At 42.5% G+C, this 25,697-nt stretch overlaps 1 protein-coding gene and 94 non-coding genes across 99 annotated transcripts in view; all 95 read left to right on the forward strand.

Annotated features, from left to right (window-relative positions):
• LOC5503389 (protein unc-79 homolog) overlaps window positions 1-25,697 on the forward strand; it is a 95,271-nt gene that overhangs the window by 19,993 nt on the left and 49,581 nt on the right. The window lies entirely within an intron of this gene.
• On the forward strand, window positions 296-367 carry Trnaq-uug. The gene has a single exon. It is a non-coding gene; the product is annotated as a tRNA-Gln (tRNA).
• Trnaq-cug lies at window positions 726-797 on the forward strand. Its single transcript has one exon. It is a non-coding gene; the product is annotated as a tRNA-Gln (tRNA).
• Window positions 871-942, forward strand: Trnaq-uug. The gene has a single exon. It is a non-coding gene; the product is annotated as a tRNA-Gln (tRNA).
• On the forward strand, window positions 1,012-1,083 carry Trnaq-cug. Its single transcript has one exon. It is a non-coding gene; the product is annotated as a tRNA-Gln (tRNA).
• On the forward strand, window positions 1,157-1,228 carry Trnaq-uug. Its single transcript has one exon. It is a non-coding gene; the product is annotated as a tRNA-Gln (tRNA).
• Trnaq-uug lies at window positions 1,442-1,513 on the forward strand. The gene has a single exon. It is a non-coding gene; the product is annotated as a tRNA-Gln (tRNA).
• On the forward strand, window positions 1,585-1,656 carry Trnaq-cug. The gene has a single exon. It is a non-coding gene; the product is annotated as a tRNA-Gln (tRNA).
• Trnaq-cug lies at window positions 1,731-1,802 on the forward strand. Its single transcript has one exon. It is a non-coding gene; the product is annotated as a tRNA-Gln (tRNA).
• Trnaq-uug lies at window positions 2,020-2,091 on the forward strand. Its single transcript has one exon. It is a non-coding gene; the product is annotated as a tRNA-Gln (tRNA).
• Trnaq-uug lies at window positions 2,305-2,376 on the forward strand. The gene has a single exon. It is a non-coding gene; the product is annotated as a tRNA-Gln (tRNA).
• Window positions 2,448-2,519, forward strand: Trnaq-cug. Its single transcript has one exon. It is a non-coding gene; the product is annotated as a tRNA-Gln (tRNA).
• On the forward strand, window positions 2,594-2,665 carry Trnaq-cug. The gene has a single exon. It is a non-coding gene; the product is annotated as a tRNA-Gln (tRNA).
• Trnaq-cug lies at window positions 3,025-3,096 on the forward strand. The gene has a single exon. It is a non-coding gene; the product is annotated as a tRNA-Gln (tRNA).
• On the forward strand, window positions 3,168-3,239 carry Trnaq-cug. The gene has a single exon. It is a non-coding gene; the product is annotated as a tRNA-Gln (tRNA).
• Window positions 3,895-3,966, forward strand: Trnaq-cug. The gene has a single exon. It is a non-coding gene; the product is annotated as a tRNA-Gln (tRNA).
• Trnaq-uug lies at window positions 4,038-4,109 on the forward strand. The gene has a single exon. It is a non-coding gene; the product is annotated as a tRNA-Gln (tRNA).
• On the forward strand, window positions 4,319-4,390 carry Trnaq-cug. The gene has a single exon. It is a non-coding gene; the product is annotated as a tRNA-Gln (tRNA).
• Window positions 4,464-4,535, forward strand: Trnaq-uug. Its single transcript has one exon. It is a non-coding gene; the product is annotated as a tRNA-Gln (tRNA).
• On the forward strand, window positions 4,607-4,678 carry Trnaq-cug. Its single transcript has one exon. It is a non-coding gene; the product is annotated as a tRNA-Gln (tRNA).
• Window positions 5,042-5,113, forward strand: Trnaq-uug. The gene has a single exon. It is a non-coding gene; the product is annotated as a tRNA-Gln (tRNA).
• On the forward strand, window positions 5,328-5,399 carry Trnaq-uug. The gene has a single exon. It is a non-coding gene; the product is annotated as a tRNA-Gln (tRNA).
• On the forward strand, window positions 5,609-5,680 carry Trnaq-cug. The gene has a single exon. It is a non-coding gene; the product is annotated as a tRNA-Gln (tRNA).
• Window positions 6,046-6,117, forward strand: Trnaq-cug. Its single transcript has one exon. It is a non-coding gene; the product is annotated as a tRNA-Gln (tRNA).
• Window positions 6,332-6,403, forward strand: Trnaq-uug. The gene has a single exon. It is a non-coding gene; the product is annotated as a tRNA-Gln (tRNA).
• On the forward strand, window positions 6,612-6,683 carry Trnaq-uug. Its single transcript has one exon. It is a non-coding gene; the product is annotated as a tRNA-Gln (tRNA).
• On the forward strand, window positions 6,757-6,828 carry Trnaq-uug. The gene has a single exon. It is a non-coding gene; the product is annotated as a tRNA-Gln (tRNA).
• Window positions 7,629-7,700, forward strand: Trnaq-uug. The gene has a single exon. It is a non-coding gene; the product is annotated as a tRNA-Gln (tRNA).
• On the forward strand, window positions 7,910-7,981 carry Trnaq-cug. Its single transcript has one exon. It is a non-coding gene; the product is annotated as a tRNA-Gln (tRNA).
• On the forward strand, window positions 8,055-8,126 carry Trnaq-uug. The gene has a single exon. It is a non-coding gene; the product is annotated as a tRNA-Gln (tRNA).
• On the forward strand, window positions 8,198-8,269 carry Trnaq-cug. Its single transcript has one exon. It is a non-coding gene; the product is annotated as a tRNA-Gln (tRNA).
• Trnaq-cug lies at window positions 8,776-8,847 on the forward strand. Its single transcript has one exon. It is a non-coding gene; the product is annotated as a tRNA-Gln (tRNA).
• On the forward strand, window positions 8,919-8,990 carry Trnaq-uug. Its single transcript has one exon. It is a non-coding gene; the product is annotated as a tRNA-Gln (tRNA).
• Trnaq-cug lies at window positions 9,201-9,272 on the forward strand. The gene has a single exon. It is a non-coding gene; the product is annotated as a tRNA-Gln (tRNA).
• Window positions 9,637-9,708, forward strand: Trnaq-uug. The gene has a single exon. It is a non-coding gene; the product is annotated as a tRNA-Gln (tRNA).
• On the forward strand, window positions 9,923-9,994 carry Trnaq-uug. Its single transcript has one exon. It is a non-coding gene; the product is annotated as a tRNA-Gln (tRNA).
• Trnaq-uug lies at window positions 10,203-10,274 on the forward strand. The gene has a single exon. It is a non-coding gene; the product is annotated as a tRNA-Gln (tRNA).
• On the forward strand, window positions 10,348-10,419 carry Trnaq-uug. The gene has a single exon. It is a non-coding gene; the product is annotated as a tRNA-Gln (tRNA).
• Window positions 11,220-11,291, forward strand: Trnaq-uug. The gene has a single exon. It is a non-coding gene; the product is annotated as a tRNA-Gln (tRNA).
• Window positions 11,501-11,572, forward strand: Trnaq-cug. Its single transcript has one exon. It is a non-coding gene; the product is annotated as a tRNA-Gln (tRNA).
• On the forward strand, window positions 11,646-11,717 carry Trnaq-uug. The gene has a single exon. It is a non-coding gene; the product is annotated as a tRNA-Gln (tRNA).
• Trnaq-cug lies at window positions 11,789-11,860 on the forward strand. Its single transcript has one exon. It is a non-coding gene; the product is annotated as a tRNA-Gln (tRNA).
• Window positions 12,451-12,522, forward strand: Trnaq-uug. Its single transcript has one exon. It is a non-coding gene; the product is annotated as a tRNA-Gln (tRNA).
• Trnak-uuu lies at window positions 12,732-12,803 on the forward strand. The gene has a single exon. It is a non-coding gene; the product is annotated as a tRNA-Gln (tRNA).
• Window positions 13,020-13,091, forward strand: Trnaq-cug. The gene has a single exon. It is a non-coding gene; the product is annotated as a tRNA-Gln (tRNA).
• On the forward strand, window positions 13,308-13,379 carry Trnaq-uug. The gene has a single exon. It is a non-coding gene; the product is annotated as a tRNA-Gln (tRNA).
• On the forward strand, window positions 13,451-13,522 carry Trnaq-uug. Its single transcript has one exon. It is a non-coding gene; the product is annotated as a tRNA-Gln (tRNA).
• On the forward strand, window positions 13,595-13,666 carry Trnaq-uug. Its single transcript has one exon. It is a non-coding gene; the product is annotated as a tRNA-Gln (tRNA).
• Window positions 13,875-13,946, forward strand: Trnal-cag. Its single transcript has one exon. It is a non-coding gene; the product is annotated as a tRNA-Leu (tRNA).
• Window positions 14,020-14,091, forward strand: Trnaq-uug. Its single transcript has one exon. It is a non-coding gene; the product is annotated as a tRNA-Gln (tRNA).
• On the forward strand, window positions 14,163-14,234 carry Trnaq-cug. The gene has a single exon. It is a non-coding gene; the product is annotated as a tRNA-Gln (tRNA).
• Trnaq-uug lies at window positions 14,824-14,895 on the forward strand. Its single transcript has one exon. It is a non-coding gene; the product is annotated as a tRNA-Gln (tRNA).
• On the forward strand, window positions 15,250-15,321 carry Trnaq-uug. The gene has a single exon. It is a non-coding gene; the product is annotated as a tRNA-Gln (tRNA).
• Trnaq-cug lies at window positions 15,393-15,464 on the forward strand. The gene has a single exon. It is a non-coding gene; the product is annotated as a tRNA-Gln (tRNA).
• Window positions 15,681-15,752, forward strand: Trnak-cuu. The gene has a single exon. It is a non-coding gene; the product is annotated as a tRNA-Gln (tRNA).
• On the forward strand, window positions 15,824-15,895 carry Trnaq-uug. The gene has a single exon. It is a non-coding gene; the product is annotated as a tRNA-Gln (tRNA).
• Window positions 16,258-16,329, forward strand: Trnaq-uug. The gene has a single exon. It is a non-coding gene; the product is annotated as a tRNA-Gln (tRNA).
• On the forward strand, window positions 16,401-16,472 carry Trnaq-cug. The gene has a single exon. It is a non-coding gene; the product is annotated as a tRNA-Gln (tRNA).
• On the forward strand, window positions 16,543-16,614 carry Trnaq-uug. The gene has a single exon. It is a non-coding gene; the product is annotated as a tRNA-Gln (tRNA).
• Window positions 16,686-16,757, forward strand: Trnaq-cug. The gene has a single exon. It is a non-coding gene; the product is annotated as a tRNA-Gln (tRNA).
• Window positions 16,828-16,899, forward strand: Trnaq-uug. Its single transcript has one exon. It is a non-coding gene; the product is annotated as a tRNA-Gln (tRNA).
• On the forward strand, window positions 17,250-17,321 carry Trnaq-cug. Its single transcript has one exon. It is a non-coding gene; the product is annotated as a tRNA-Gln (tRNA).
• Trnaq-uug lies at window positions 17,395-17,466 on the forward strand. Its single transcript has one exon. It is a non-coding gene; the product is annotated as a tRNA-Gln (tRNA).
• Trnaq-cug lies at window positions 17,538-17,609 on the forward strand. The gene has a single exon. It is a non-coding gene; the product is annotated as a tRNA-Gln (tRNA).
• Window positions 17,683-17,754, forward strand: Trnak-uuu. The gene has a single exon. It is a non-coding gene; the product is annotated as a tRNA-Lys (tRNA).
• On the forward strand, window positions 18,255-18,326 carry Trnaq-uug. Its single transcript has one exon. It is a non-coding gene; the product is annotated as a tRNA-Gln (tRNA).
• On the forward strand, window positions 18,687-18,758 carry Trnaq-uug. The gene has a single exon. It is a non-coding gene; the product is annotated as a tRNA-Gln (tRNA).
• Trnaq-cug lies at window positions 18,968-19,039 on the forward strand. Its single transcript has one exon. It is a non-coding gene; the product is annotated as a tRNA-Gln (tRNA).
• On the forward strand, window positions 19,113-19,184 carry Trnaq-uug. Its single transcript has one exon. It is a non-coding gene; the product is annotated as a tRNA-Gln (tRNA).
• Trnaq-cug lies at window positions 19,284-19,355 on the forward strand. Its single transcript has one exon. It is a non-coding gene; the product is annotated as a tRNA-Gln (tRNA).
• On the forward strand, window positions 19,429-19,500 carry Trnaq-uug. Its single transcript has one exon. It is a non-coding gene; the product is annotated as a tRNA-Gln (tRNA).
• Trnaq-cug lies at window positions 19,572-19,643 on the forward strand. The gene has a single exon. It is a non-coding gene; the product is annotated as a tRNA-Gln (tRNA).
• Window positions 20,002-20,073, forward strand: Trnaq-uug. Its single transcript has one exon. It is a non-coding gene; the product is annotated as a tRNA-Gln (tRNA).
• On the forward strand, window positions 20,427-20,498 carry Trnaq-uug. Its single transcript has one exon. It is a non-coding gene; the product is annotated as a tRNA-Gln (tRNA).
• Trnaq-cug lies at window positions 20,570-20,641 on the forward strand. The gene has a single exon. It is a non-coding gene; the product is annotated as a tRNA-Gln (tRNA).
• Trnaq-uug lies at window positions 20,858-20,929 on the forward strand. Its single transcript has one exon. It is a non-coding gene; the product is annotated as a tRNA-Gln (tRNA).
• Trnaq-uug lies at window positions 21,001-21,072 on the forward strand. The gene has a single exon. It is a non-coding gene; the product is annotated as a tRNA-Gln (tRNA).
• Trnaq-uug lies at window positions 21,571-21,642 on the forward strand. Its single transcript has one exon. It is a non-coding gene; the product is annotated as a tRNA-Gln (tRNA).
• On the forward strand, window positions 21,857-21,928 carry Trnaq-uug. The gene has a single exon. It is a non-coding gene; the product is annotated as a tRNA-Gln (tRNA).
• Trnaq-uug lies at window positions 22,432-22,503 on the forward strand. Its single transcript has one exon. It is a non-coding gene; the product is annotated as a tRNA-Gln (tRNA).
• Trnaq-cug lies at window positions 22,712-22,783 on the forward strand. The gene has a single exon. It is a non-coding gene; the product is annotated as a tRNA-Gln (tRNA).
• On the forward strand, window positions 22,857-22,928 carry Trnaq-uug. The gene has a single exon. It is a non-coding gene; the product is annotated as a tRNA-Gln (tRNA).
• Trnaq-uug lies at window positions 23,000-23,071 on the forward strand. Its single transcript has one exon. It is a non-coding gene; the product is annotated as a tRNA-Gln (tRNA).
• Trnaq-uug lies at window positions 23,288-23,359 on the forward strand. Its single transcript has one exon. It is a non-coding gene; the product is annotated as a tRNA-Gln (tRNA).
• Window positions 23,431-23,502, forward strand: Trnaq-cug. Its single transcript has one exon. It is a non-coding gene; the product is annotated as a tRNA-Gln (tRNA).
• Window positions 23,720-23,791, forward strand: Trnaq-uug. The gene has a single exon. It is a non-coding gene; the product is annotated as a tRNA-Gln (tRNA).
• Window positions 24,000-24,071, forward strand: Trnaq-cug. Its single transcript has one exon. It is a non-coding gene; the product is annotated as a tRNA-Gln (tRNA).
• Trnaq-uug lies at window positions 24,145-24,216 on the forward strand. Its single transcript has one exon. It is a non-coding gene; the product is annotated as a tRNA-Gln (tRNA).
• Trnaq-cug lies at window positions 24,288-24,359 on the forward strand. Its single transcript has one exon. It is a non-coding gene; the product is annotated as a tRNA-Gln (tRNA).
• Trnaq-uug lies at window positions 24,576-24,647 on the forward strand. The gene has a single exon. It is a non-coding gene; the product is annotated as a tRNA-Gln (tRNA).
• Window positions 24,856-24,927, forward strand: Trnaq-cug. Its single transcript has one exon. It is a non-coding gene; the product is annotated as a tRNA-Gln (tRNA).
• On the forward strand, window positions 25,001-25,072 carry Trnaq-uug. Its single transcript has one exon. It is a non-coding gene; the product is annotated as a tRNA-Gln (tRNA).
• On the forward strand, window positions 25,144-25,215 carry Trnaq-cug. Its single transcript has one exon. It is a non-coding gene; the product is annotated as a tRNA-Gln (tRNA).
• On the forward strand, window positions 25,432-25,503 carry Trnaq-uug. Its single transcript has one exon. It is a non-coding gene; the product is annotated as a tRNA-Gln (tRNA).
• Trnaq-cug lies at window positions 25,575-25,646 on the forward strand. The gene has a single exon. It is a non-coding gene; the product is annotated as a tRNA-Gln (tRNA).

Below are 25,697 nucleotides of genomic sequence, written 5' to 3' on the forward strand. Positions count from 1 at the left end.
TCTTACCATACGATCTCATATCGGTTGGTCCCATGGTGTAATTTAATCCAGCGACCCGAGTTCAAATCTCGGTTTGACCTTTCTTTTGTTTTTAGCATCACACTTCTTGTTTGCCATAGGACACTCTCTTTCTACACGATCTAACATCGGTTGGTCCCATGGTGTAACGGTTAGCACTCTGGACTCTCAATCCAGCGATCCCAGTTCAATTATCGATGGGACCTTTCTTTTCTTTAAGCTTAATAGCTCTTGTTTGCCATAGCAAACTCTCTTACCTTACCATCTCATATCGGCTGGTCCCATGGTGTAATGGTTAGCACTTTGGACTTTGAATCCAGCGATCCGAGTTGAAATCTCGGTGGAACCTTCATTTTTTTTTTCGCTTCATACCTCTTGTTTCCCATAGGCACCTCTCTTTCCGTACGATCTCATATCTGTTGATCCCATGGTGTAATGGTTAGCACTCTGGACTCTAAATCCAGCGATCCGTGTTCTAATCTCGGTGGGACCTTTCATTTTTTTTTAGCTTAAAAGCTCTTGTTTCTTATAGGAAACTCACTTACCATACGACCTCATATCGGTTGGTCCCATGGTGTAATGGTTAGCACTCTGGACTCTGAATCCAGCCATCCGAGTTCAAATCTCGGCTGGACCTTTAATTTTCTTTAGCTTTATAGCTCGTTTTTTCATAGGAAACTCTCTTACCGCTCAATCTCACATCGGTTGGTCCCATGGTGTAATGGTTAGCACTCTGGACTCTGAATCCAGCGATCCGAGGTCAAATCTCGGTGGGACCTTTCTTTTTTTCTTTACCTTAAAAGCTCTTGTCTCCCATAGGAAACTCTTTTACCATACAATCGCATACCGGCTGGTCCCATGGTGTAATGGTTAGCACTTTGGACTTTGAATCCAGCGATCCGAGTTCAAATCTCGGTGGGACCTTTATTTCTTTAGCTTAATAGCTCTTGTTTCTTATAAGAAACTCACTTACCATACGATCTCATATCGATTGGTCCCATGGTGTAATGGTTAGCACCCTGGACTCTGAATCCAGCTATCCGAGTTCTAATCTCGGTGGGACCTTTCTTTTCTTCTTTACCTGAACAGCTCTTGTTTCCCATAGGAAACTTTCTTACCATACGATCTCCTATCGGTTGGTCCCGTGGTATAATGGTTAGCACTCTGGACTTTGAATCCAGCTAACCGAGTTCAAATCTCGGTGGGACCTTCATTTTTTTTTCGCTTCATTGCTCTTGTTTCCCATAGGCACCTTTCTTTCCGTACGATCTCATATCTGTTGGTCCCATGGAGCAATGGTTAGCACTCTGGAGTCTAAATCCAGCGATCCATGTTCAAATCTCGTTGGGACCTTTCCTTTTTTTAGCTTTATAGCTCTTGTTTCCCATAAGAAACGTTCTTACCATACGATCTCCTATCGGTTGGTCCCATGGTGTAATGGTTAGCACTCTGGACTTTGAATCCAGCGATCCGAGTTCAAATCTCGGTGGGACCTTTCATTTTCTTTGGCTTTATAGCTCTTGTTTCCCATGGGAAACTTTCTTACCGCACAATTTAACATCGGTTGGTCCCATGGTGTAATGGTTAGTACTCTGGACGCTGAATCCAGCGATCCGAGTTCAAATCTCGGTGGGACCTTTCTTTTTTCTTTTTAGCCTAATAGTTCTTGTTTCCCATAGGAAAATCTCTTACCATACGATCTCATATTGGTTGGTCCCATGGTGTAATGGTTAGCACTCTGGACTCTGAATCCAGCGATCCGAGTTCAAATCTCGGTGGGACCTTTGTTTTTTCTTTTTAGCCTAATAGTTCTTGTTTCCCATAGGAAAATCTCTTACCATACGATCTCATATTGGTTGGTCCCACGGTGTAATGGTTAGCACTCTGGACTTTTAATCCAGCGACCCGAATTCATTTCTCGATGGGACCTTTCATTTTCTTTAGCTTTATAGCTCTTGTCTCCCATAGAAAACTCTCTTACCATACAATCGCATACCGGCTGGTCCCATGGTGTAATGGTTAGCACTTTGGACTTTGAATCCAGCGATCCGAGTTCAAATCTCGGTGGGACCTTTCATTTTCTTTAGCTTTATAGCTCTTGTTTCCCATAGGAAACTCTCTTACCGCACAATTTCACATCGGTTGGTCCCATGGTTTAATGGTTAGCACTTTGGACTTTGAATCCAGCGATCCATGTTCAAATCTTGTTGGGACCTTTCATTTTGTTATCTTTATAGCTCTTGTTTCCCATAAGAAACGTTCTTACCATACGATCTCCTTTCGGTTGGTCCCATGGTGTAATGGTTAGCACTCTGGACTTTGAATCCAGCGATCCGAGTTCAAATCTCGGTGGGACCTTTCATTTTCTTTGGCTTTATAGCTCTTGTTTCCCGTGGGAAACTTTCTTACCGCACAATTTAACATCGGTTGGTCCCATGGTGTAATGGTTAGCATTCTGGACTCTGAATCCAGCGATCCGAGTTCAAATCTTGGTGGGACCTTTCTTTTTTCTTTTTAGCCTAATAGTTCTTGTTTCCCATAGGAAAATCTCTTACCATACGATCTCATATTGGTTGGTCCCATGGTGTAATGGTTAGCACTCTGGACTCTGAATCCAGCGATCCGAGTTCAAATCTCGGTGGGACCTTTCTTTTTTCTTTTTAGCCTAATAGTTCTTGTTTCCCATAGGAAAATCTCTTACCATACGATCTCATATTGGTTGGTCCCATGGTGTAATGGTTAGCACTCTGGACTTTTAATCCAGCGACCCGAATTCATTTCTCGATGGGACCTTTCATTTTCTTTAGCTTTATAGCTCTTGTCTCCCATAGAAAACTCTCTTACCATACAATCGCATACCGGCTGGTCCCATGGTGTAATGGTTAGCACTTTGGACTTTGAATCCAGCGATCCATGTTCAAATCTCGTTGGGACCTTTCCTTTTGTTATCTTTATAGCTCTTGTTTCCCATAAGAAACGTTCTTACCATACGATCTCCTATCGGTTGGTCCCATGGTGTAATGGTTAGCACTCTGGACTTTGAATCCAGCGATCCGAGTTCAAATCTCGGTGGGACCTTTCATTTTCTTTGGCTTTATAGCTCTTGTTTCCCATGGGAAACTCTCTTAGCGCACAATTTAACATCGGTTGGTCCCATGGTGTAATGGTTATTACTCTGGACTCTGAATCCAGCGATTTGAGTTCAAATCTCGGTGGGACCTTTCTTTTTTTCTTTTTAGCCTAATAGCTCTTGTTTCCCATAGGAAAATCTCTTATCATACCATCTCCTATCGGTTGGTCCCATGGTGTAATGGTTAGCACTCTGGACTTTTAATCCAGCGACCCGAGTTCAAATCTCGGTTTGACATTTCTTTTGTTTTTTAGCATCACACTTCTTGTTTGCCATAAGACACTCTTTTTCCACACGATCTGATATCGGTTGGTCCCATGGTGTAACTGTTAGCACTCTGTACTGTTAATCCAGCGATCCGTGTTCTAATCTCGTTAAGACCTTTTATTTTTTTTTAGCTTAATAGCTCTTGTTTCCCATAGGAAAATCTCTTACCATACAATCTCCTATCGGTTGGTCCCATGGTGTAATGGTTAGCACTCTGGACTTTTAATCCAGCGACCCGAGTTCAAATCTCGGTTTGACCTTTCTTTTGTTTTTTAGCATCACACTTCTTGTTTGCCATAAGACACTCTCTTTCCACACGATCTGACATCGGTTGGTCCCATGGTGTAACTGTTAGCACTCTGTACTGTAAATCCAGCGATCCGTGTTCTAATCTCGGTGAGACCTTTTATTTTTTTTTTTAGCTTAATAGCTCTTGTTTCTTATAGGAAACTCTTTTACCATACTATCTCATATCGTTTGGTCCCATGGTGTAATGGTTAGCACTTTGGACTTTGAATCCAGCGATCCGAGTTCAAATCTCGGTGGGACCTTTATTTTCTTTTCGCTTCTTAGCTCTTGTTTCCCATAGGCACTTCTCTTTCCGTACGATCTCATATCGGTTGGTCCCATGGTGCAATGGTTAGCACTCTGGACTTTGAATCCAGCGATCCGAGTTCAAATCTCGGTGGGACCTTTATTTTTTTTCGTTTCATAGCTCTTGTTTCCCATAGGCACCTCTCTTTCCGTACGATCTCATATCGGTTGGTCCCATGGTGTAATGGTTAGCACTCTGGATTGTAAATCCAGCGATCCGTGTTCTAATCTCGGTGAGACCTTTTTTTTTAGCTTAATAGCTCTTGTTTCTTATAGGAAACTCTCTTACCATATGATCTCATATTGGTTGGTCCTATGGTGTAAAGGTTAGCACTCTGGACTCTGAATCCAGCGATCCGAGTTCAAATCTCGGTGGGACCTTTCTTTTCTTCTTTACCTTAACAGCTCTTGTTTCCCATAGCAAACTTTCTTACCATACGATCTCCTATCGGTTGGTCCCATGGTGTAATGGTTAGCACTCTGGACTTTGAATCCAGCGATCCGAGTTCAAATCTCGGTGGGACCTTTCATTTTCTTTGGCTTTATAGCTCTTGTTTCCCATGGGAAACTCTCTTAGCGCACAATTTAACATCGGTTGGTCCCATGGTGTAATGGTTAGCACTCTGGACTCTGAATCCAGCCATCCGAATTCAAATCTCGGTGGGACCTTTCTTTTTTTCTTTTTAGCCTAATAGCTCTTGTTTCCCATAGGAAAATCTCTTACCATACAATCTCCTATCGGTTGGTCCCATGGTGTAATGGTTAGCATTCTGGACTTTTAATCCAGCGACCCGAGTTCAAATCTCGGTTTGACCTTTCTTTTGTTTTTTAGCATCACACTTCTTGTTTGCCATAAGACAATCTCTTTCCACACGATCTGACATCGGTTTGTCCCATGGTGTAACTGTTAGCACTCTGTACTGTAAATCCAGCGATCCGTGTTCTAATCTCGGTGAGACCTTTTATTTTTTTTAGCTTAATAGCTCTTGTTTCTTATAGGAAACTCTTTTACCATACTATCTCATATCGTTTGGTCCCATGGTGTAATGGTTAGCACTTTGGACATTGAATCCAGCGATCCGAGTTCAAGTCTCGGTGGGACCTTCATTTTCTTTTCGCTTCTTAGCTCTTGTTTCCCATAGGCACTTCTCTTTCCGTACGATCTCATATCGGTTGGTCCCATGGTGCGATGGTTAGCACTCTGGACTCTGAATCCAGCGATCCAGGTTCAAATCTTGATCGGACCTTTCTTTTTGAAAAGCTTTATAGCTCTTGTTTCCCATAGGAAACTCTCTTACCATACCATCTCTTATCTGCTGGTCCCATGATGTAATGGTTAGCACTTTGGACTTTGAATCCAGCGATCCGAGTTCAAATCTCGGTGGGACCTTTATTTTTTTTCGTTTCATAGCTCTTGTTTCCCATAGGCACCTCTCTTTCCGTAGGATCTCATATCGGTTGGTCCCATGGTGTAATGGTTAGCACTCTGGATTGTAAATCCAGCGATCCGTGTTCTAATCTCGGTGAGACCTTTTTTTTTAGCTTAATAGCTCTTGTTTCTTATAGGAAACTCTCTTACCATATGATCTCATATCGGTTGGTCCTATGGTGTAATGGTTAGCACTCTGGACTCTGAATCCAGCGATCCGAGTTCAAATCTCGGTGGGACCTTTCTTTTCTTCTTTACCTTAACAGCTCTTGTTTCCCATAGCAAACTTTCTTACCATACGATCTCCTATCGGTTGGTCCCATGGTGTAATGGTTAGCACTCTGGACTTTTAATCCAGCGACCCGAGTTCAAATCTCGGTTTGACCTTTCTTTTGTTTTTTAGCATCACACTTCTTGTTTGCCATAAGACACTCTCTTTCCACACGATCTGACATCGGTTGGTCCCATGGTGTAACTGTTAGCACTCTGTACTGTAAATCCAGCGATCCGTGTTCTAATCTCGGTGAGACCTTTTATTTTTTTTTTTTAGCTTAATAGCTCTTGTTTCTTATAGGAAACTCTTTTACCATACTATCTCATATCGTTTGGTCCCATGGTGTAATGGTTAGCACTTTGGACTTTGAATCCAGCGATCCGAGTTCAAATCTCGGTGGGACCTTCATTTTCTTTTCGCTTCTTAGCTCTTGTTTCCCATAGGCACTTCTCTTTCCGTACGATCTCATATCGGTTGGTCCCATGGTGCAATGGTTAGCCCTCTGGACTCTGAATCCAGCGATCCAGGTTCAAATCTTGATGGGACCTTTCTTTTTGAAAAGCTTTATAGCTCTTGTTTCCCATAGGAAACTCTCTTACCATACCATCTCTTATTGGCAGGTCCCATGGTGTAATGGTTAGCACTTTGGACTTTGAATCCAGCGATCCGAGTTCAAATCTCGGTGGGACCTTTATTTTTTTTCGTTTCATAGCTCTTGTTTCCCATAGGCACCTCTCTTTCCGTACGATCTCATATCGGTTGGTCCCATGGTGTAATGGTTAGCACTCTGGATTGTAAATCCAGCGATCCGTGTTCTAATCTCGGTGAGACATTTTTTTTAGCTTAATAGCTCTTGTTTCTTAGAGGAAACTCTCTTACCATATGATCTCATATCGGTTGGTCCTATGGTGTAATGGTTAGCACTCTGGACTTTGAATCCAGCGATCCTAGTTCAAATCTCGGTGGGACCTTTTTTTTCTTCTTTACCTTAACAGCTCTTGTTTCCCATAGCAAACTTTCTTACCATACGATCTCCTATCGGTTGGTCCCATGGTGTAATGGTTAGCACTCTGGACTTTGAATCCAGCGATCCGAGTTTAAATCTCGGTGGGACCTTTCATTTTCTTTCGCTTTATAGCTCTTGTTTCCCATTGGAAACTCTCTTAGCGCACAATTTAACATCGGTTGGTCCCATGGTGTAAAGGTTAGCACTGTGGACTCTGAATCCAGCTATCCAAGTTCAAATCTCGGTTAGACCTTTCTTTTTTCTTTTTAGCCTAATAGTTCTTGTTTCCCATAGGAAAATCTCTTACCATACGATCTCATATCGGTTGGTCCCATGGTGTAATGGTTAGCACTCTGGACTTTTAATCCAGCGATCCGAATTCAATTCTCGATGGGACCTTTCATTTTCTTTAGCTTTATAGCTCTTGTTTCCCTCCCATAGGAAACTCTCTTTCCGCACAATTTCACATGGGTTGGTCCCATGGTGTAATGGTTAGCACTCTGGACTTTGAATCCAGCGATCCTAGTTCAAATCTCTGTGGGACCTTTCTTTTTTCTTTTTAGCCTAATAGCTCTTGTTTCCCATAGGAAAATCTCTTACCATACGATCTCCTACCGGTTGGTCCCATGGTGTAATTGTTAGCACTCTGGACTTTTAATCCAGCGACCCGAGTTCAAATCTCGGTTTGACCTTTCTTTTGTTTTTAGCATCACACTTCTTGTTTGCAATAAGACACTCTCTTTCCACACGATCTAACATCGGTTGGTCCCATGGTGTAACTGTTAGCACTCTGGACTGTAAATCCAGCGATCCGTGTTCTAATCTCGGTGAGACCTTTTTTTTTTTTTTTTAGCTTAATAGCTCTTTTTTCTTATAGGAAACTCTTTTACCATACTATCTCATATCGGCTGGTCCCATGGTGTAATGGTTAGCACTTTGGACTTTGAATCCAGCAATCCGAGTTCAAATCTCGGTGGGACCTTTATTTTTTTTCGTTTCATAGCTCTTGTTTCCCATAGGCACCTCTCTTTCCGTACGATCTCATATCGGTTGGTCCCATGGTGTAATGGTTAGCACTCTGTTTTGTAAATCCAGCGATCCGTGTTCTAATCTCGGTGAGACCTTTTTTTTTAGCTTAATAGCTCTTGTTTCTTATAGGAAACTCTCTTACCATATGATCTCATATCGGTTGGTCCTATGGTGTAAAGGTTAGCACTCTGGACTCTGAATCCAGCGATCCGAGTTCAAATCTCGGTGGGACCTTTCTTTTCTTCTTTACCTTAACAGCTCTTGTTTCCCATAGCAAACTTTCTTACCATACGATCTCCTATCGGTTGGTCCCATGGTGTAATGGTTAGCACTCTGGACTTTGAATCCAGCGATCCGAGTTCAAATCTCGGTGGGACCTTTCATTTTCTTTGGCTTTATAGCTCTTGTTTCCCATGGGAAACTCTCTTAGCGCACAATTTAACATCGGTTGGTCCCATGGTGTAATGGTTAGCACTCTGGACTCTGAATCCAGCCATCCGAGTTCAAATCTCGGTGGGACCTTTCTTTTTTTCTTTTTAGCCTAATAGCTCTTGTTTCCCATAGGAAAATCTCTTACCATACAATCTCCTATCGGTTGGTCCCATGGTGTAATGGTTAGCATTCTAGACTTTTAATCCAGCGACCCGAGTTCAAATCTCGGTTTGACCTTTCTTTTGTTTTTTAGCATCACACTTCTTGTTTGCCATAAGACAATCTCTTTCCACACGATCTGACATCGGTTTGTCCCATGGTGTAACTGTTAGCACTCTGTACTGTAAATCCAGCGATCCGTGTTCTAATCTCGGTGAGACCTTTTATTTTTTTTAGCTTAATAGCTCTTGTTTCTTATAGGAAACTCTTTTACCATACTATCTCATATCGTTTGGTCCCATGGTGTAATGGTTAGCACTTTGGACTTTAAATCCAGCGATCCGAGTTCAAGTCTCGGTGGGACCTTCATTTTCTTTTCGCTTCTTAGCTCTTGTTTCCCATAGGCACTTCTCTTTCCGTACGATCTCATATCGGTTGGTCCCATGGTGCGATGGTTAGCACTCTGGACTCTGAATCCAGCGATCCAGGTTCAAATCTTGATGGGACCTTTCTTTTTGAAAAGCTTTATAGCTCTTGTTTCCCATAGGAAACTCTCTTACCATACCATCTCTTATCTGCTGGTCCCATGGTGTAATGGTTAGCACTTTGGACTTTGAATCCAGCGATCCGAGTTCAAATCTCGGTGCGACCTTTATTTCTTTTCGTTTCATAGCTCTTGTTTCCCATAGGCACCTCTCTTTCCGTAGGATCTCATATCGGTTGGTCCCATGGTGTAATGGTTAGCACTCTGGATTGTAAATCCAGCGATCCGTGTTCTAATCTCGGTGAGACCTTTTTTTTTTAGCTTAATAGCTCTTGTTTCTTATAGGAAACTCTCTTACCATATGATCTCATATCGGTTGGTCCTATGGTGTAATGGTTAGCACTCTGGACTCTGAATCCAGCGATCCGAGTTCAAATCTCGGTGGGACCTTTCTTTTCTTCTTTACCTTAACAGCTCTTGTTTCCCATAGCAAACTTTCTTACCATACGATCTCCTATCGGTTGGTCCCATGGTGTAATGGTTAGCACTCTGGACTTTTAATCCAGCGACCCGAGTTCAAATCTCGGTTTGACCTTTCTTTTGTTTTTTAGCATCACACTTCTTGTTTGCCATAAGACACTCTCTTTCCACACGATCTGACATCGGTTGGTCCCATGGTGTAACTGTTAGCACTCTGTACTGTAAATCCAGCGATCCGTGTTCTAATCTCGGTGAGACCTTTTATTTTTTTTTTTAGCTTAATAGCTCTTGTTTCTTATAGGAAACTCTTTTACCATACTATCTCATATCGTTTGGTCCCATGGTGTAATGGTTAGCACTTTGGACTTTGAATCCAGCGATCCGAGTTCAAATCTCGGTGGGACCTTCATTTTCTTTTCGCTTCTTAGCTCTTGTTTCCCATAGGCACTTCTCTTTCCGTACGATCTCATATCGGTTGGTCCCATGGTGCAATGGTTAGCCCTCTGGACTCTGAATCCAGCGATCCAGGTTCAAATCTTGATGGGACCTTTCTTTTTGAAAAGCTTTATAGCTCTTGTTTCCCATAGGAAACTCTCTTACCATACCATCTCTTATTGGCAGGTCCCATGGTGTAATGGTTAGCACTTTGGACTTTGAATCCAGCGATCCGAGTTCAAATCTCGGTGGGACCTTTATTTTTTTTCGTTTCATAGCTCTTGTTTCCCATAGGCACCTCTCTTTCCGTACGATCTCATATCGGTTGGTCCCATGGTGTAATGGTTAGCACTCTGGATTGTAAATCCAGCGATCCGTGTTCTAATCTCGGTGAGACCTTTTTTTTAGCTTAATAGCTCTTGTTTCTTAGAGGAAACTCTCTTACCATATGATCTCATATCGGTTGGTCCTATGGTGTAATGGTTAGCACTCTGGACTTTGAATCCAGCGATCCTAGTTCAAATCTCGGTGGGACTTTTTTTTTCTTCTTTACCTTAACAGCTCTTGTTTCCCATAGCAAACTTTCTTACCATACGATCTCCTATCGGTTGGTCCCATGGTGTAATGGTTAGCACTCTGGACTTTGAATCCAGCGATCCGAGTTTAAATCTCGGTGCGACCTTTCATTTTCTTTGGCTTTATAGCTCTTGTTTCCCATGGGAAACTCTCTTAGCGCACAATTTAACATCGGTTGGTCCCATGGTGTAAAGGTTAGCACTGTGGACTCTGAATCCAGCTATCCAAGTTCAAATCTCGGTGAGACCTTTCTTTTTTCTTTTTAGCCTAATAGTTCTTGTTTCCCATAGGAAAATCTCTTACCATACGATCTCATATCGGTTGGTCCCATGGTGTAATGGTTAGCACTCTGGACTTTTAATCCAGCGATCCGAATTCAATTCTCGATGGGACCTTTCATTTTCTTTAGCTTTATAGCTCTTGTTTCCCTCCCATAGGAAACTCTCTTTCCGCACAATTTCACATCGGTTGGTCCCATGGTGTAATGTTTAGCACTCTGGACTTTGAATCCAGCGATCCTAGTTCAAATCTCTGTGGGACCTTTCTTTTTTCTTTTTAGCCTAATAGCTCTTGTTTCCCATAGGAAAATCTCTTACCATACGATCTCCTATCGGTTGGTCCCATGGTGTAATTGTTAGCACTCTGGACTTTTAATCCAGCGACCCGAGTTCAAATCTCGGTTTGACCTTTCTTTTGTTTTTAGCATCACACTTCTTGTTTGCAATAAGACACTCTCTTTCCACACGATCTAACATCGGTTGGTCCCATGGTGTAACTGTTAGCACTCTGTACTGTAAATCCAGCGATCCGTGTTCTAATCTCGGTGAGACCTTTTATTTTTTTTTTTAGCTTAATAGCTCTTGTTTCTTATAGGAAACTCTTTTACCATACTATCTCATATCGGCTGGTCCCATGGTTTAATGGTTAGCACTTTGGACTTTGAATCCAGCAATCCGAGTTCAAATCTCGGTGGGACCTTTATTTTTTTTCGTTTCATAGCTCTTGTTTCCCATAGGCACCTCTCTTTCCGTACGATCTCATATCGGTTGGTCCCATGGTGTAATGGTTAGCACTCTGTTTTGTAAATCCAGCGATCCGTGTTCTAATCTCGGTGAGACCTTTTTTTTTAGCTTAATAGCTCTTGTTTCTTATAGGAAACTCTCTTACCATATGATCTCATATCGGTTGGTCCTATGGTGTAAAGGTTAGCACTCTGGACTCTGAATCCAGCGATCCGAGTTCAAATCTCGGTGGGACCTTTCTTTTCTTCTTTACCTTAACAGCTCTTGTTTCCCATAGCAAACTTTCTTACCATACGATCTCCTATCGGTTGGTCCCATGGTGTAATGGTTAGCACTCTGGACTTTGAATCCAGCGATCCGAGTTCAAATCTCGGTGGGACCTTTCATTTTCTTTGGCTTTATAGCTCTTGTTTCCCATGGGAAACTCTCTTAGCGCACAATTTAACATCGGTTGGTCCCATGGTGTAATGGTTAGCACTCTGGACTCTGAATCCAGCCATCCGAGTTCAAATCTCGGTGGGACCTTTCTTTTTTTTCTTTTTAGCCTAATAGCTCTTGTTTCCCATAGGAAAATCTCTTACCATACAATCTCCTATCGGTTGGTCCCATGGTGTAATGGTTAGCATTCTGGACTTTTAATCCAGCGACCCGAGTTCAAATCTCGGTTTGACCTTTCTTTTGTTTTTTAGCATCACACTTCTTGTTTGCCATAAGACAATCTCTTTCCACACGATCTGACATCGGTTTGTCCCATGGTGTAACTGTTAGCACTCTGTACTGTAAATCCAGCGATCCGTGTTCTAATCTCGGTGTGACCTTTTATTTTTTTTCGATGGTGTAATGGTTAGCACTCTGGACTCTGAATCCAGCGATCCGAGTTCAAATCTTGGTTTGACCTTTCTTTTTTCTTTTTAGCCTAATAGTTCTTGTTTCCCATAGGAAAATCTCTTACCATACGATCTCATATCGGTTGGTCCCATGGTGTAACGGTTAGCAATCTGGACTTTTAATCCTGCGATCCGAGGTCAATTCTTGATGGGACCTTTCTTTTTGAAAAGCTTTATAGCTCTTGTTTCCCATAGGAAACTCTCTTACCATACCATCTCTTATCGGCTGGTCCCATGGTGTAATGGTTAGCACTTTGGACTTTGAATCCAGCTATCCGAGTTCAAATCTCGGTGGGACCTTTACTTTTTTTCGTTTCATAGCTCTTGTTTCCCATAGTCACCTCTCTTTCCGTTCGATCTCATATCGGTTGGTCCCATGGTGTAATTGTTAGCACTCTGGATTGTAAATCCAGCGATCCGTGTTCTAATCTCGGTGAGACCTTTTTCTTTAGCTTAATAGCTCTTGTTTCTTATAGGAAACTCTCTTACCATACGATCTCATATCGGTTGGTCCCATGGTGTAATGGTTAGCACTCCGGACTCTGAATCCAGCGATCCGAGTTCAAATCTCTGTGGGACCTTTCTTTTCTTCTTTACCTTAACAGCTCTTGTTTCCCATAGGAAACTCTCTTACCATACGATCTCCTATCAGTTGGTCCCATGGTGTAATGGTTAGCACTCTGAATTTTGAATCCAGCGATCCGAGTTCAAATGTCGGTGGGACCTTTCATTTTCTTTAGCTTTATAGCTCTTGTTTCCCATAGGAAACTCTCTTACCGCACAATTTCACATCGGTTGGTCCCATGGTGTAATGGTTAGCACTCTGGACTCTGAATCCAGCGATCCGAGTTCAAATCTCGGTGGGACCTTTCTTTTTTTCTTTACCTTAAAAGCTCTTGTCTCCCATAGCAAACTCTCTTACCTTACGATCTCATATCGGTTGGTTACATGGTGCAATGGTTAGCACTCTGGACTCTGAATCCAACGATCCAGGTTCAAATCTCGGTGGGATCTTTCCTTTTTTTAAGCCTTATAGCTCTAGTTTCCCATAGGAAACTCTCTTACCATACCATCTCTTATCGGCTGGTCCCATGGTGTAATGGTTAGCACTCTGGACTTTGAATCCAGCGATCCGAGTTCAAATTTCGGTGGGACCTTTTATTTTCTTTGGCTTTATAGCTCTTGTTTCCCATAGGAAACTCTTTTACCATACTATCTCATATCGTTTGGTCCCATGGTGTAATGGTTAGCACTTTGGACTTTGAATCCAGCGATCCGAGTTCAAATCTCGGTGGGACCTTTTATTTTTTTTTATCTTAATAGCTCTTGTTTCTTATAGGAAACTCTTTTACCATACTATCTCATATCGGCTGGTCCCATGGTGTAATGGTTAGCACTTTGGACTTTGAATCCAGCAATCCGAGTTCAAATCTCGATGGGACCTTTATTTTTTTTCGTTTCATAGCTCTTGTTTCCCATAGGCACCTCTCTTTCCGTACGATCTCATATCGGTTGGTCCCATGGTGTAATGGTTAGCACTCTGGATTGTAAATCCAGCGATCCGTGTTCTAATCTCGGTGAGACCTTTTTTTTAGCTTAATAGCTCTTTTTTCTTATAGGAAACTCTCTTACCATACGATCTCATATCGGTTGGTCCCATTGTGTAATGGTTAGCACTCTGGACTCAGAATCCAGCGATCCGAGTTCAAATCTCGGTGGGACCTTTCTTTTCTTCTTTACCTTAACAGCTCTTGTTTCCCCTAGGAAACTTTCTTACCATACGATCTCCTATCGGTTGGTCCCATGGTGTAATGGTTAGCACTCTGGACTTTGAATCCAGCGATCCGAGTTCAAATCTCGGTGGGACCTTTCATTTTCTTTGGCTTTATAGCTCTTGTTTCCCATGGGAAACTCTCTTAGCGCACAATTTAACATCGGTTGGTCCCATGGTGTAATGGTTAGCACTCTGGACTCTGAATCCAGCCATCCGAGTTCAAATCTCGGTGGGACCTTTCTTTTTTTCTTTTTAGCCTAATAGCTCTTGTTTCCCATAGGAAAATCTCTTACCATACAATCTCCTATCGGTTGGTCCCATGGTGTAATGGTTAGCATTCTGGACTTTTAATCCAGCGACCCGAGTTCAAATCTCGGTTTGACCTTTCTTTTGTTTTTTAGCATCACACTTCTTGTTTGCCATAAGACAATCTCTTTCCACACGATCTGACATCGGTTTGTCCCATGGTGTAACTGTTAGCACTCTGTACTGTAAATCCAGCGATCCGTGTTCTAATCTCGGTGAGACCTTTTATTTTTTTTCGATGGTGTAATGGTTAGCACTCTTGACTCTGAATCCAGCGATCCGAGTTCAAATCTTGGTTTGACCTTTCTTTTTTCTTTTTAGCCTAATAGTTCTTGTTTCCCATAGGAAAATCTCTTACCATACGATCTCATATCGGTTGGTCCCATGGTGTAACGGTTAGCACTCTGGACTTTTAATCCTGCGATCCGAGGTCAATTCTTGATGGGACCTTTCTTTTTGAAAAGCTTTATAGCTCTTGTTTCCCATAGGAAACTCTCTTACCATACCATCTCTTATCGGCTGGTCCCATGGTGTAATGGTTAGCACTTTGGACTTTGAATCCAGCTATCCGAGTTCAAATCTCGGTGGGACCTTTACTTTTTTTCGTTTCATAGCTCTTGTTTCCCATAGGCACCTCTCTTTCCGTTCGATCTCATATCGGTTGGTCCCATGGTGTAATGGTTAGCACTCTGGATTGTAAATCCAGCGATCCGTGTTCTAATCTCGGTGAGACCTTTTTCTTTAGCTTAATAGCTCTTGTTTCTTATAGGAAACTCTCTTACCATACGATCTCATATCGGTTGGTCCCATGGTGTAATGGTTAGCACTCCAGACTCTGAATCCAGCGATCCGAGTTCAAATCTCTGTGGGACCTTTCTTTTCTTCTTTACCTTAACAGCTCTTGTTTCCCATAGGAAACTCTCTTACCATACGATCTCCTATCAGTTGGTCCCATGGTGTAATGGTTAGCACTCTGGATTTTGAATCCAGCGATCCGAGTTCAAATGTCGGTGGGACCTTTCATTTTCTTTAGCTTTATAGCTCTTGTTTCCCATAGGAAACTCTCTTACCGCACAATTTCACATCGGTTGGTCCCATGGTGTAATGGTTAGCACTCTGGACTCTGAATCCAGCGATCCGAGTTCAAATCTCGGTGGGACCTTTCTTTTTTTCTTTACCTTAAAAGCTCTTGTCTCCCATAGCAAACTCTCTTACCTTACGATCTCATATCGGTTGGTTACATGGTGCAATGGTTAGCACTCTGGACTCTGAATCCAACGATCCAGGTTCAAATCTCGGTGGGATCTTTCCTTTTTTTAAGCCTTATAGCTCTAGTTTCCCATAGGAAACTCTCTTACCATACCATCTCTTATCGGCTGGTCCCATGGTGTAATGGTTAGCACTCTGGACTTTGAATCCAGCGATCCGAGTTCAAATTTCGGTGGGACCTTTCATTTTCTTTGGCTTTATAGCTCTTGTTTCCCATAGGAAACTCTTTTACCATACTATCTCATATCGTTTGGTCCCATGGTGTAATGGTTAGCACTTTGGACTTTGAATCCAGCGATCCGAGTTCAAATCTCGGTGGGACCTTTTATTTTTTTTTTAGCTTAATAGCTCTTGTTTCTTATAGGAAACTCTTTTACCATACTATCTCATATCGGTTGGTCCCGTGGTATAATGGTTAGCACTCTGGACTTTGAATCCAACGATCCAGGTTCAAATCTCGGTTTAACCTTTCTTTTGTTTTTGCATCACACTTCTTGTTTGCCATAAGACACTCTCTTTCCACACGATCTGACATCGGTTGGTCCCATGGTGTAACTGTTAGCACTCTGTACTGTAAATCCAGCGATCCGTGTTCTAATCTCGGTGAGACCTTTTATTTTTTTTTTCAGCTTAATAGCTCTTGTTTCTTATAGGAAGCTCTTTTACCATACTATCTCATATCGGTTGGTCCCATGGTGTAATGGTTAGCACTTTGGACTTTGAATCCAGCGATCCGAGTTCAAATCTCGGTGGTACCTTCATTTTTTTTTCGCTTCTTAGCTCTTGTTTCCCATAGGCACTTCTCTTTCCGTACGATCTCATATCTGTTGGTCCCATGGTGCAATGGTTAGCACTCTGGACTCTGAATCCAGCCATCCAGGTTCAAATCTCGGTGGGACCTTTCCTTTTTTTCGTTTCATAGCTCTTGTTTCCCATAGGCACCTCTCTTTCCGTACGATCTCCTATCGGTTGGTCCCATGGTGTAATGGTTAGCACTCTGGACTTTGAATCCAGCGATCCGAGTTCAAATCTCTGTGGGACCTTCATTTTTTTTTCGCTTCTTAGCTCTTGTTTCCCATAGGCACTTGTCTTTTCGTACGATCTCATATCGGTTGGTCCCATGGTGCAATGGTTAGCACTCTGGACTCTGAATCCAGCGATCCAGGTTCAAATCTCGGTGGGATTTTTCCTTTTTTTAGCTTTATAGCTCTTGTTTCCCATAAGAAACTCTCTTACCATACGATCTCCTATCGGTTGGTCCCATGGTGTAATGGTTAGCACTCTGGACTTTGAATCCAGCGATCCGAGTTCAAATCTCGGTGGGACCTTTATTTTTTTTCGTTTCATAGCTCTTGTTTCCCATAGGCACCTCCATTTCCGTACGATCTCATATCGGTTGGTCCCAGGGTGTAATGGTTAGCACTCTGGATTGTAAATCCAGCGATCCGTGTTCTAATCTCGGTGAGACCTTTTTTTTTTTAGCTTAATAGCTCTTGTTTCTTATAGGAAACTCTCTTACCATACGATCTCATATCGGTTGGTCCCATGGTGTAATGGTTAGCACTCTGGATTGTAAATCCAGCGATCCGTGTTCTAATCTCGGTGAGACCTTTTTTTTTAGCTTAATAGCTCTTGTTTCTTATAGGAAACTCTCTTACCATACGATCTCATATCGGTTGGTCCCATGGTGTAATGGTTAGCACTCTGGACTCTGAATCCAGCGATCCGAGTTCAAATCTCGGTGGGACCTTTCTTTTCTTCTTCACCTTAACAGCTCTTGTTTCCCATAGGAAACTCTCTTACCATACGATCTCCTATCAGTTGGTCCCATGGTGTAATGGTTAGCACTCTGGATTTTGAATCCAGCGATCCGAGTTCAAATGTCGGTGGGACCTTTCATTTTCTTTAGCTTTATAGCTCTTGTTTCCCATAGGAAACTCTCTTACCGCACAATTTCACATCGGTTGGTCCCATGGTGTAATGGTTAGCACTCTGGACTCTGAATCCAGCGATCCGAGTTCAAATCTCGGTGGGACCTTTCTTTTTTTCTTTACCTTAAAAGCTCTTGTCTCCCATAGCAAAATTTCTTACCTTACGATCTCATATCGGTTGGTTACATGGTGCAATGGTTAGCACTCTGGACTTTTAATCCAGCGACCCGAGTTCAAATCTCGGTTTGACCTTTCTTTAGTTTTTGCATCACACTTCTTGTTTGCCATAAGACACTCTCTTTCCACACGATCTGACATCGGTTGGTCCCATGGTGTAACTGTTAGCACTCTGTACTGTAAATCCAGCGATCCGTGTTCTAATCTCGGTGAGACCTTTTATTTTTTTTCAGCTTAATAGCTCTTGTTTCTTATAGGAAACTCTTTTACCATACTATCTCATATCGTTTGGTCCCATGGTGTAATTGTTAGCACTTTGGACTTTAAATCCAGCGATCCGAGTTCAAATCTCGGTGAGACCTTCATTTTTTTTTCGCTTCTTAGCTCTTGTTTCCCATAGGCACTTCTCTTTCCGTACGATCTCATATCGGTTGGTCCCATGGTGCAATGGTTAGCACTCTGGACTCTGAAGCCAGCGATCCAGGTTCAAATCTCGGTGGGACCTTTCCTTTTTTTAGCTTTATAGCTCTTGTTTCCCATAAGAAACTCTCTTACCATACCATCTCCTATCGGTTGGTCCCATGGTGTAATGGTTAGCACTCTGGACTTTGAATCCAGCGATCCGAGTTCAAATCTCGGTGGGACCTTTCATTTTCTTTAGCTTTATAGCTCTTGTTTTCCATGGGAAACTCTCTTACCGCACAATTTCACATCGGTGGGTCCCATGGTGTAATGGTTAGCACTCTGGACTCTGAATCCAGCTATCCGAGTTCAAATCTCGGTTTGACCTTTCTTTTTTCTTTTTAGCCTAATAGTTCTTGTTTCCCATAGGAAAATCTCTTACCATACGATCTCATATCGGTTGGTCCCATGGTGTAACGGTTAGCACTCTGGACTTTTAATCCTGCGATCCGAGTTCAATTCTTGATGGGACCTTTCTTTTTGAAAAGCTTTATAGCTCTTGTTTCCCATACGAAACTCTCTTACCATACCATCTCTTATCGGCTGGTCCCGTGGTGTAATGGTTAGCACTTTGGACTTTGAATCCAGCGATCCGAGTTCAAATCTCGGTGGTACCTTTATTTTTTTTTGTTTCATAGCTCTTGTTTCCCATAGGCACCTCTCTTTCCGTACGATCTCATATCGGTTGGTCCCATGGTGTAATGGTTAGCACTCTGGATTGTAAATCCAGCGATCCGTGTTCTAATCTCGGTGAGACCTTTTTTTTTAGCTTAATAGCTCTTGTTTCTTATAGGAAACTCTCTTACCATACGATCTCATATCGGTTGGTCCCATGGTGTAATGGTTAGCACTCTGGACTCTGAATCCAGCGATCCGAGTTCAAATCTCGGTGGGACCTTTCTTTTCTTCTTTACCTTAACAGCTCTTGTTTCCCATAGCAAACTTTCTTACCATACGATCTCCTATCGGTTGGTCCCATGGTGTAATGGTTAGCACTCTGGACTTTGAATCCAGCGATCCGTGTTCAAATCTCGGTGGTACCTTTCTTTTTTTCTTCACCTGGTGGGACCTTACATTTTCTTTAGCTTTATAGCTCTTGTTTCTTATAGGAAACTCTTTTACCATACTATCTTATATCGTTTGGTCCCATGGTGTAATGGTTAGCACTCTGGACTCTGAATCCAGCGATCCGAGTTCAAATCTCGGTGGGACCTTTCTTTTTTTCTTCACCTTAAAAGCTCTTGTCTCCCATAGGAAACTATCTTACCATACAATCGCATACCGGCTGGTCCCATGGTGTAATGGTTAGCACTTTGGACTTTGAATCCAGCGATCCGAGTTCAAATCTCGGTGGTACCTTCATTTTTTTTTCGCTTCTTAGCTCTTGTTTCCCATAGGCACTTCTCTTTCCGTACGATCTCATATCTGTTGGTCCCATGGTGCAATGGTTAGCACTCTGGACTCTGAATCCAGCCATCCAGGTTCAAATCTCGGTGGGACCTTTCCTTTTTTAGCTTTATAGCTCTTGTTTTCCATGGGAAACTCTCTTACCGCACAATTTCACATCGGTGGGTCCCATGGTGTAATGGTTAGCACTCTGGACTCTGAATCCAGCTATCCGAGTTCAAATCTTGGTTTGACCTTTCTTTTTTCTTTTTAGCCTAATAGTTCTTGTTTCCCATAGGAAAATCTCTTACCATACGATCTCATATCGGTTGGTCCCATGGTGTAACGGTTAGCACTCTGGACTTTTAATCCTGCGATCCGAGTTCAATTCTTGATGGGACCTTTCTTTTTGAAAAGCTTTATAGCTCTTGTTTCCCATAGGAAACTCTTCTACCATACCATCTCTTATCGGCTTGTCCCATGGTGTAATGGTTAGCACTTTGGACTTTGAATCCAGCGATCCGAGTTCAAATCTCGGTGGGACCTTTACTTTTTTTCGTTTCATAGCTCTTGTTTCCCATAGGCACCTCTCTTTCCGTTCGATCTCATATCGGTTGGTCCCATGGTGTAATGGTTAGCACTCTGGATTGTAAATCCAGCGATCCGTGTTCTAATCTCGGTGAGACCTTTTTTTTAGCTTAATAGCTCTTGTTTCTTATAGGAAACTCTCTTACCATACGATCTCATATCGGTTGGTCCCATGGTGTAATGGTTAGCACTCCGGACTCTGAATCCAGCAATCCGAGTTCAAATCTCTGTGGGACCTTTCTTTTCTTCTTTACCTTAACAGCTCTTGTTTCCCATAGGAAACTCTCTTACCATACGATCTCCTATCAGTTGGTCCCATGGTGTAATGGTTAGCACTCTGGATTTTGAATTCAGCGATCCGAGTTCAAATGTCGGTGGGACCTTTCATTTTCTTTAGCTTTATAGCTCTTGTTTCCCATAGGAAACTCTCTTACCGCACAATTTCACATCGGTTGGTCTCATGGTGTAATGGTTAGCACTCTGGACTCTGAATCCAGCGATCCGAGTTCAAATCTCGGTGGGACCTTTCTTTTTTTCTTTAACTTAAAAGCTCTTGTCTCCCATAGCAAACTCTCTTACCTTACGATCTCATATCGGTTGGTTACATGGTGCAATGGTTAGCACTCTGGACTCTGAATCCAACGATCCAGGTTCAAATCTCGGTGGGATCTTTCCTTTTTTTAAGCCTTATAGCTCTTGTTTCCCATAGGAAACTCTCTTACCATACCATCTCTTATCGGCTGGTCCCATGGTGTAATGGTTAGCACTCTGGACTTTGAATCCAGCGATCCGAGTTCAAATTTCGGTGGGACCTTTCATTTTCTTTGGCTTTATAGCTCTTGTTTCCCATAGGAAACTCTTTTACCATACTATCTCATATCGTTTGGTCCCATGGTGTAATGGTTAGCACTTTGGACTTTGAATCCAGCGATCCGAGTTCAAATCTCGGTGGGACCTTTATTTTTTTTCCTTTCATAGCTCTTGTTTCCCATAGGCAACTCTCTTTCCGTAGGATCTCATATCGGTTGGTCCCATGGTGTAATGGTTAGCACTCTGGATTGTAAATCCAGCGATCCGTGTTCTAATCTCGGTGAGACCTTTTTTTTTAGCTTAATAGCTCTTGTTTCTTATAGGAAACTTTCTTACCATACGATCTCCTATCGGTTGGTCCCATGGTGTAATGGTTAGCACTCTGGACTTTTAATCCAGCGACCCGAGTTCAAATCTCGGTTTGACCTTTCTTTTGTTTTTTAGCATCACACTTTTTGTTTGCCATAAGACACTCTCTTTCCACACGATCTGACATCGGTTGGTCCCATGGTGTAACTGTTAGCACTCTGTACTGTAAATCCAGCGATCCGTGTTCTAATCTCGGTGAGACCTTTTTTTTTTTTTTAGCTTAATAGCTCTTGTTTCTTATAGGAAACTCTTTTACCATACTATCTCATATCGTTTGGTCCCATGGTGTAATGGTTAGCACTTTGGACTTTGAATCCAGCGATCCGAGTTCAAATCTCGGTGGGACCTTCATTTTCTTTTCGCTTCTTAGCTCTTGTTTCCCATAGGCACTTCTCTTTCCGTACGATCTCATATCGGTTGGTCCCATGGTGCAATGGTTAGCCCTCTGGACTCTGAATCCAGCGATCCAGGTTCAAACCTTGATGGGACCTTTCTTTTTGAAAAGCTTTATAGCTCTTGTTTCCCATAGGAAACTCTCTTACCATACCATCTCTTATCCGCAGGTCCCATGGTGTAATGGTTAGCACTTTGGACTTTGAATCCAGCGATCCGAGTTCAAATCTCGGTGGGACCTTCATTTTTTTTTTTCGCTTCTTAGCTCTTGTTTCCCATAGGCACTTCTCTTTCCGTACGATCTCATATCTGTTGGTCCCATGGTGCAATGGTTAGCACTCTGGACTCTGACCCAGCCATCCAGGTTCAAATCTCGGTGGGACCTTTCCTTTTTTTAGCTTTATAGCTCTTGTTTTCCATGGGAAACTCTCTTACCGCACAATTTCACATCGGTGGGTCCCATGGTGTAATGGTTAGCACTCTGGACTCTGAATCCAGCTATCCGAGTTCAAATCTTGGTTTGACCTTTCTTTTTTCTTTTTAGCCTAATAGTTCTTGTTTCCCATAGGAAAATCTCTTACCATACGATCTCATATCGGTTGGTCCCATGGTGTAACGGTTAGCACTCTGGGCTTTTAATCCTGCGATCCGAGTTCAATTCTTGATGGGACCTTTCTTTTTGAAAAGCTTTATAGCTCTTGTTTCTTATAGGAAACTCTCTTACCATACCATCTCTTATCGGCTGGTCCCATGGTGTAATGGTTAGCACTTTGGACTTTGAATCCAGCGATCCGAGTTCAAATCTCGGTGGGACCTTTACTTTTTTTCGTTTCATAGCTCTTGTTTCCCATAGGCACCTCTCTTTCCGTACGATCTCATATCGGTTGGTCCCATGGTGTAATGGTTAGCACTCTGGATTGTAAATCCAGCGATCCGTGTTCTAATCTCGGTGAGACCTTTTTTTTAGCTTAATAGCTCTTGTTTCTTATAGGAAACTCTCTTACCATACGATCTCATATCGGTTGGTCCCATGGTGTAATGGTTAGCACTCCGGACTCTGAATCCAGCGATCCGAGTTCAAATCTCGGTGGGACCTTTCTTTTCTTCTTTACCTTAACAGCTCTTGTTTCCCATAGGAAACTCTCTTACCATACGATCTCCTATCAGTTGGTCCCATGGTGTAATGGTTAGCACTCTGGATTTTGAATCCAGCGATCCGAGTTCAAATGTCGGTGGGACCTTTCATTTTCTTTAGCTTTATAGCTCTTGTTTCCCATAGGAAACTCTCTTACCGCACAATTTCACATCGGTTGGTCCCATGGTGTAATGGTTAGCACTCTGGACTCTGAATCCAGCGATCCGAGTTCAAATCTCGGTGGGACCTTTCTTTTTTTCTTTACCTTAAAAGCTCTTGTCTCCCATAGCAAAATTTCTTACCTTACGATCTCATATCGGTTGGTTACATGGTGCAATGGTTAGCACTCTGGACTCTGAATCCAACGATCCAGGTTCAAATCTCGGTGGGATCTTTCCTTTTTTTAAGCCTTATAGCTCTTGTTTCCCATAGGAAACTCTCTTACCATACCATCTCTTATCGGCTGGTCCCATGGTGTAATGGTTAGCACTCTGGACTTTGAATCCAGCGATCCGAGTTCAAATCTCGGTGGGACCTTTCATTTTCTTTGGCTTTATAGCTCTTGTTTCCCATGGGAAACTTTCTTATCGCACAATATAACATCGGTTGGTCCCAAGGTGTAATGGTTAGCACTCTGGACTCTGAATCCAGCGATCCAAGTTCAAATCTCGGTGGGACCTTTCTTTTTTCTTTTTAGCCTAATAGTTCTTGTTTCCCATAGGAAAATCTCTTACCATAGGATCTCATATTGGTTGTTCCCATGGTGTAATGGTTAGCACTCTGGACTCTGAATCCAGCGATCCAGGTTCAAATCTTGATGGGACCTTTCTTTCTGAAAAGCTTAATAGCTCTTGTTTCTTATAGGAAACTCTCTTACCATACCATCTCTTATCGGCTGGTCCCATGGTGTAATGGTTAGCACTTTGGACTTTGAATCCAGCGATCCGAGTTCAAATCTCGGTGGGACCTTTATTTTTTTCGTTTCATAGCTCTTGTTTCCCATAGGCACCTCTCTTTCCGTACGATCTCATATCGGTTGGTCCCATGGTGTAATGGTTAGCACTCTGGATTGTAAATCCAGCGATCCGTGTTCTAATCTCGGTGAGACCTTTTTTTTTAGCTTAATAGCTCTTGTTTCTTATAGGAAACTCTCTTACCATACGATCTCATATCGGTTGGTCCCATGGTGTAATGGTTAGCACTCTGGACTCTGAATCCAGCGATCCGAGTTCAAATCTCGGTGGGACCTTTCATTTCTTCTTTACCTTAACAGCTCTTGTTTCCCATAGGAAACTCTCTTACCATACGATCTCCTATCAGTTGGTCCCATGGTGTAATGGTTAGCACTCTGGATTTTGAATCCAGCGATCTGAGTTCAAATGTCGGTGGGACCTTTAATTTTCTTTAGCCTTATAGCTCTTGTTTCCCATAGGAAACTCTCTTACCGCACAATTTCACATCGGTTGGTCCCATGGTGTAATGGTTAGCACTCTGGACTCTGAATCCAGCGATCCGAGTTCAAATCTCGGTGGGACCTTTCTTTTTTTCTTTACCTTAAAAGCTCTTGTCTCCCATAGCAAACTCTCTTACCTTACGATCTCATATCGGTTGGTAACATGGTGCAATGGTTAGCACTCTGGACTCTGAATCCAACGATCCAGGTTCAAATCTCGGTGGGATCTTTCCTTTTTTTAAGCCTTATAGCTCTTGTTTCCCATAGGAAACTCTCTTACCATACCATCTCTTATCGGCTGGTCCCATGGTGTAATGGTTAGCACTTTGGACTTTGAATCCAGCGATCCGAGTTCAAATCTCGGTGGGACCTTTACTTTTTTTCGTTTCATAGCTCTTGTTTCCCGTAGGCACCTCTCTTTCCGTACGATCTCATATCGGTTGGTCCCATGGTGTAATGGTTAGCACTCTGGATTGTAAATCCAGCGATCCGTGTTCTAATCTCGGTGAGACCTTTTTTTTAGCTTAATAGCTCTTGTTTCTTATAGGAAACTCTCTTACCATACGATCTCATATCGGTTGGTCCCATGGTGTAATGGTTAGCACTCCGGACTCTGAATCCAGCGATCCGAGTTCAAATCTCGGTGGGACCTTTCTTTTCTTCTTTACCTTAACAGCTCTTGTTTCCCATAGGAAACTCTCTTACCATACGATCTCCTATCAGTTGGTCCCATGGTGTAATGGTTAGCACTCTGGATTTTGAATCCAGCGATCCGAGTTCAAATGTCGGTGGGACCTTTCATTTTCTTTAGCTTTATAGCTCTTGTTTCCCATAGGAAACTCTCTTACCGCACAATTTCACATCGGTTGGTCCCATGGTGTAATGGTTAGCACTCTGGACTCTGAATCCAGCGATCCGAGTTCAAATCTCGGTGGGACCTTTCTTTTTTTCTTTACCTTAAAAGCTCTTGTCTCCCATAGCAAAATTTCTTACCTTACGATCTCATATCGGTTGGTTACATGGTGCAATGGTTAGCACTCTGGACTCTGAATCCAACGATCCAGGTTCAAATCTCGGTGGGATCTTTCCTTTTTTTAAGCCTTATAGCTCTTGTTTCCCATAGGAAACTCTCTTACCATACCATCTCTTATCGGCTGGTCCCATGGTGTAATGGTTAGCACTCTGGACTTTGAATCCAGCGATCCGAGTTCAAATCTCGGTGGGACCTTTCATTTTCTTTGGCTTTATAGCTCTTGTTTCCCATGGGAAACTTTCTTACCGCACAATATAACATCGGCTGGTCCCAAGGTGTAATGGTTAGCACTCTGGACTCTGAATCCAGCGATCCGAGTTCAAATCTCGGTGGGACCTTTCTTTTTTCTTTTTAGCCTAATAGTTCTTGTTTCCCATAGGAAAATCTCT

This window comes from Nematostella vectensis, chromosome 7 (genome assembly GCF_932526225.1).
Source record: "Nematostella vectensis chromosome 7, jaNemVect1.1, whole genome shotgun sequence".
Lineage (NCBI taxonomy): Eukaryota > Metazoa > Cnidaria > Anthozoa > Actiniaria > Edwardsiidae > Nematostella > Nematostella vectensis.